The sequence below is a fragment of the Theropithecus gelada genome, chromosome 4, assembly GCF_003255815.1.
Source record: "Theropithecus gelada isolate Dixy chromosome 4, Tgel_1.0, whole genome shotgun sequence".
Classification (NCBI taxonomy): domain Eukaryota; kingdom Metazoa; phylum Chordata; class Mammalia; order Primates; family Cercopithecidae; genus Theropithecus; species Theropithecus gelada.
The window spans coordinates 15284061-15290904 of NC_037671.1; positions in this window are offsets into that span (position 1 = coordinate 15284061).

A 6844-nucleotide genomic window follows, 5' to 3' on the forward strand; every position below is an offset into this window, starting at 1 on the left:
AGTCAGGGTATCTGAGGACAGATCTCTTTTTATTAACCATTCTGCATGCTCTTGTCCCCCAAAGGCCTGTGCCTCCTTGCACATTCATTTCACAGAAAGATGCCACTAGGAAAATTTGAACTGAATAGGAAAAAAACTATCTGGTGAAATGAAAATTATCAGAACCTTAAATGAAACTGTGGCTTATCATTCCTTTCAACAGTCCAAAAGGGAAAATCCAGCATGAAGGCAAACGGATACTAGGGATTACCAAAAGTAGATTACAAAATGTGCAGTCAAAATTAAGTGGAAACCTTCAGAGATTGTTGAAAGGGAAAGTGTCCAAGAAGAATGGGAAGTTAAAACTGAAAACAAAAGTATAACTATAAGCAATCCAATCAAAAGCAATTTTGATGAAGAAGAAAAATGATAACTAGAGATCGGTATAACTACAGGGAGAAGTTTTATTAGAGTTTCTTTTTTTAAAAAAAAAAAAAAACCTACATACATAAATAATGTAAGGAGGGGAATATAATCAAGTTCAGATGTAAACATGGCTTTAATTTATCTGTGAAAAACTAGCTCTGTGACAAAATAAGAGAGAGGAAAAGCTAGTTCCTAGAATGAGTTGAAGATTGCAAAAATACTTAAGCTATGGGAGATGGGTAAACAATAAAAGATTCTTTCAAAGCTATATTCTCAATGAAGATGAGCAGCAGGAGCCTGCCTTTTCAGTTTTGATGTAACTTCTTAATAATATAAAAACATAAGGCCTAGAAAGAAAATTTCTTCCTGTATATTCTATAATAACTCAGATTTATTAGTTAATAACTTTATACGCCACAATAAGCTTTTATATGCACTATTTTATTTAATAATATTTGACTATTTTCTCCTAACACATTTTCATAAATTAGAAAATCAACATTCTTCATTCTCTACCTTCTTACTTAAGACATTTTAGTGTGTTGCTTTATCTCTACACAATCTTTAGTGCTTTGCTTTACATCTACAACTCAAAAGAAAATTTCTGTAACAAATGTAGTCCCTGGCTGGGTGCAGTGATTCAAGCCTATAATCCCAGCATTTTTGGGAGGCTGAGGCGGGTGGATCACCTGAGGTCAGGAGTTGGAGACCAGCCTGGCCAACATGACAAAACCCTGTCTCCACTAAAAATACAAAAATTAGCCAGACATGGTTGCCTGCACCTGTAATCCCAGCTACTCGGGAGGCTAAGGCAGGATAATCCCTTGAATCTGGGAGGCAGAGGTTGCAGTGAACCAAGAACGCACCACTGCACTCCGGCTTGGGCAACAGAGCAAGACTCCATCTCAAAAAACAAACAAACAAACAAACAAAACCAAATGTAGTCCCTAATAAAGAAACAATGATAGGAAATTAAAGAGAAAATGACTTTTTTTCTCAGATCATTTCTTTTTCTTTTTAAGATATTTACAAATTATTTTCTCCACTGCCCACTTTATAGCTCACGTCTGGCACTTTCAGCTGGAATTAGGAAGAGCTCATGTGCTCAGCCCCAAAACCACATCTACATTCCGACTGCCTGATTCTTCCTCTTTCAGACCTCTCTGTACAATGTCTGTTGTGTTTCAGCTTTTTGATTCTTCAAATTAGCATCTCTGCCATAAACTAGATTTTGATATTGTTTCACCCCAGTCAACATTCAGTAATAGAACTTACATGAAAGAGTTCTTCCTCTGTCCTTTGCACATTTTCTTTTATGTTCTGCATTTGATGATACTTTGCTCTTTCCTTTTCTTCTGAATCCTTGATTTGAAAAAAACTTTGCATAGCTCTCTGTATATCTTACTAACTAAACTTTTCCAATTGATATGACTGTCTCCATCATGTGACCTACAGCCTCAACGAGACACTTTCCTTTAGGCATCTTGAGATAAGTGGCACATGATATTTTCTCATTTTGTAGTGGGGAAAGGCAGAGAGAGGCTAAGTACCTTGACTATCTGAGTGAGGAGTTGATCTCCAAGGAGCTCTTTAATGAGTAGATATTAGTTTCTATTGAGTTGGATGATCTATATTTGGACCATGTCATTATTAATAGTTTTACTTTCCTGAAAATTAGGTGTTCTCATAATTTGGAGTTCTGGCTAAATTAAAGATTGTCATTTTCCCTAGTTATGTTCTATTCTTCCGATACGTTATTTTTGCTCCCACCTCTGTGTTAGTGGATGGTGGCTTTTCCAAAGGTGGTCGCTGTTTTCAGATTCTGTGTTCCCTAGAAGGGAACAAAGCCCTTGAAAAATCACTGAGAATTTATTACTTATTGATTATTTCTTTCATTTTGTATCTAGGGTTTTGAACTGATATCATATCACTTTCAATTTAAAGAAATAAAGTGAGTATAGATTAGATTAAAAATGAAAAGCATAATTAGAATTAGGATGTCCTAGATGTTTTCTGGTCATCCACTGAGAGCAGAAAAAAATAAATATGTAGATCTACACATATAGGAAAAGATGCTAACCAGTCAAAGAAGAGAGGTGGGCATTTGGTTGAGTTTCTTTGCATGTTGAAAACAGGTGCTCTTTGCCCCATTTTGTTGAATCCAAGTCACAACAAAGTGGTAGAATGTTCCTTGAAAGGGGAGGAGTATGGGAGAGAATTGGGAAAAATGAAGCCACTGGTACAGAGACCTGGTCATTAGTCCAAAAAGATAGTTTCTTCCAGATAATGTACAAAAATAGAATGGATGTGGGGGGAGAAAGAACAGCCAGAAAGAAACAAGGCTGTGCAAATGCTTTATCTAGAAAATGTTAGCCCTCCCAGGCTAATCTTGAAACTGTTTGGAAAAAATCCTTTAAACAAGCTACTTTGCAGTTCATGAGATCCTTTCCACTTTGTTGCAAGATTATGTGCTTTACATGCACATTAGCAGTTTTGAGATGGTCTAAATCATGCTTCATTGCTTCTCTCACACTCCAGGAAGGAGGGAGGTTGAGAATGAGGCCAGGGCTCCAGGCCTGATCCTTTCTCTTCTTCCTCCTCCTTCTTCTTCCTCTCCTCCTCTTCCTTCTTTAAAAGTAAGTCTTCAGTACTGCTTCCCTTAAAGTCTTGCAATAGCCTTATCTTGAGCTAGAAGCACACACACTGCATATTCCTTCATTTGATCCCATTTTTCTTTTTCCCATGTTTCTCTAAAATAAATCAACATAATAAAGTAATAATTTGGAGTTCTGGCTGAATTAAAGATTGACACACAATGTCATTACTCTTCATTCTTTGCTTTTGCAAGTCACGTTTAAGAAAGAAACATATTTCAATGCCCTTTTGACTGCCCTTGATAAAATCTGTACTTAGGGAAACAGCAGTAATCAACAAATGCTAAACAATACTAACACGACGTATGCAGAAGTTTTTAAGCTTCACAGAAAAAAAATTTAAGACATGAATTTCCAGGAAAATTATTCTTGTAACTATCCCAGTTTTTTTTTCCATCAAAGAACAAATGGAAAAAAGTGCAAAAGCCAAATCAAACAAAATCCTTAGTGTGAAATATATTTTGGAGCATGTGGAATTAAATTTGCATTTTCAAATAAATCCAAACACCCATTTAAAAAGTCATCTAACTTTTGTCCTATGAAGACAACCAGTAAAATATACTCTTTCCCTTTTCCCAGCATACTCATGTTTGGGAAAACATGATTATCTGAAGAGAAATTTACTTTTAGTAAATTAGAGTTTGAGGGGGGAGTATGGAAAGAATAATTACAAATTGTCCTTTTATTCAATCTCTTCTCTTGGAAACAAGAAAGAGAAGAGATGTTGAAAGCCACAGAACTTTTCTAAAATGCTGTAGGGATTTTTTTTTCTGTAAATATCCGAGTCCAAAAGGAGATTTGCAAAATGTGGAGGAGGAGATTTGAACTCATGCAATCATTTCCTAATACAAATAAAAATCTGAAACTTTTAATGGCGACATAGTCCACACCATGAATGGTCAAAATCACTGGAGCTTATGTACAGGAAGGGGTTCCTCAGGGAACTGTGGCAAATTTTAGCATCTTCCTTTCCTTTTAGGGACTGGACACTCATCCTTAGGACTTGAGAATCATATGTGAAAATTATATAGACTTCCCACAGTCTACTGGCACATTACAGAGATACTGGAAATATTAACCACACACGTTGTCTACATCCTCTCTTTCTCCTCATCATAAGCCACCTGTGTTCTCACTGACACTGCAAATCCAGTAACCAAAACATCCTGTTAAAATTCTCTGGCCCTTCTTATCCATGTTCTGTCCTTTGCCACAGCTCCTAAATCCTCTTACCTTTGAAAATCTTTCCTGCTACCCTTTAAAACCTCCATTCAGCGTCTTTCTCAAGTTGCTTTGTACCTAATTTCCTCATAGCTGCCTTGTAGGAACCTCAGCTTCCTCACCCCAATCATTGTTCTCTTTTCTCCACTGGTATTACTTTTCCTCCAAGGGTATCTATTGATCCTCCATCAGTCTATTGACTTGTGAATATAAAATCCATGCTACCTTCACATTGGAACACATAATGTACCTAGAATTCCTTTTGACACCTAGCGGTGGCTCGATAAACATGGATGCACATCACACTAGAGAAATGGAGTAAAGAGAGTTTTCTGAATCCAGATTTCTTACATGAAAATGAATTTCAAATGAATCAATTTCTCACTATTATTTTAGGATAGCTCTCTGAATTTTAGTAGGACACCAAAGACCATTTATTATACAAAAGTTGAGAATGATTGAAGTTATTTTGCTTAATTTTTTTGCCGCTAAATTTGATGTGCCAAAGAAACTTCTAAAAAACAAAAAAGAAATGCATAATATTCCCAGCTACTCAAGAGGCTGAGGTGGAAGGATTGCTTGAGCCCAGGAGGTCCAGGTTGCAGTGAGCCGTGATCGCACTCCAGCCTGGGTGACAGAGCGAGAAATTGTCTAAAAAGGAAGGAAGGAAGGAAGGAAGGAAGGAAGGAAGGAAGGAAGGAAGGAAGGAAGGAAGGAACGAACAAGGAAGGAAGGAAGGAAGGAAGGAGAAAGAGAAAGAAAGAAAGAAAGAGAGAGAGAGGGAGGGAGGGAGGAAGGAAGGAAGGAGAAAGAAAGAAAGAGAAGGAAAGAAAGAAAGAAAGAAAGAAAGAAAGAAAGAAAGAAAGAAAGAAAGAAAGAAAGAAAGAAAGAAAGAAAGAGAAAGAAAGAGAAAGAGAAAGAAAGAAAGAAAGAGAAAGGGAGGGAGGGAGGAAGGAAGGAAGGAGAAAGAAAGAAAGAAGGAAAGAAAGAAAGAAAAAGAAAGAAAAGAAAGAAAGAAAGAAAGAAAGAGAGAGAGAAACCATGAAGGTAGCTGCCATATTTCTGGAGGTACCTGCTCTCCAGAATTAGTTCCTTTTACCATCTCATTCAGACACATGGAAAGCTTGTTTAAAATGACTCCACAAATTAGACTTAATGAAGTGACTTGACTCAACTCCCCTCACCCTCCAGTGGTCTTTCCCTGCATCAGAGTCCCTTTAGTTTCAGATGTCACTCATGACATAGAATGAACACTTAAAAGATGAGGAGGCAGCCACTGGCTGTCACATTTTTCTGAGATGTATGAAATATTCTAATATTAATAATAATTATTATTAACAAATACTAATATCCTAATATAATTATTAATCATGAATTATTCATACGTAATCATATCATTATTGTCTCTTAGTCAAATTTGTAGGTTCAGATATGTGCATGCATGTGTGTCAGTGGCACTCAGAGAGGAGATTTAAATAGAGAGTGGGAATGGAGATAAAAGATAACTACTGCAACACTGGAGCAAGAAGCCAAGGGGAGGTATCCATTAAAAACTTTTTGGGATGTGAACTCTTTGTTTTTCTAGATTCTGGATGCCAGAACATCTGGTTTTTTTTGAGATGCATCTGTAGGAGTGTTTCAGTGTGGAATATTTGAAAGTCATCTTGAAAGTAAAGGTCAGAGACAGGAATTGAAACGGGGTTAATTCTTAAAGAAGAAGGTATAAGATATTGCAGTTGATGGAACTGTGGTGAGCGTGTTCCCCAAGAGTGGTGAGCGTGCCTGTGTGGGTATATAAGATACACGTATGAACGATTTTATTTTATTTTATTTTATTTTATTTTTTTATTTAGATGCAGTTTCACTCTTGTTGCCCAGGCTGGAAGTGCAGTGGCACAGTCTCAGCTCACCACAACCTCCGCCTCCCGGGTTCAATGATTCTCCTGCCTCGACCTCCTGAGTAGCTGGGATTACAGGCAAGCGCCACCACGCTTGGCTAATTTTGTATTTTTAGTAGCGATGGGGTTTCTCCATGTTGGTCAGGGTGGTCTCGAACTCCTGACCTCAGGTGATCCACCTGCCTGAGCCTTGAGATTACAGGTGTGAGCCACCGTGCCCAGCCAAACATTTTTATTTTTAATAGCTTAATGAATGTATAATGATTAAATGTTTAGCATGTATTAAACTATGATTTCATGTAGATTTTTTAACCATACCAACCATGATTTCATACAGATTATTTAACCATACCAACCACAATTTCATGTACATTATTGCTTAAGATAGTAATGATATAAAATTTTCTTAAAATTATTCATGTAATAGAAACAAGTTAGTTAAAAGGAAAATATTAAGTAAAAATATACAGGTGGCACCCAAATATGGTAAAAATTGTGAAGCAGTTTAATGAATGACTGAGCTTTGGGAAATGCCAGGTTAGAGAATTGGAAATACTCTTTTAAATAAGCACTTGCTATCTATTATTATCCTATGGATGAGTGTCCAGGAAATAGAGACGCATATGTTGTATGTTTTTAAAATGTACGGAATGAATTTACATTGAC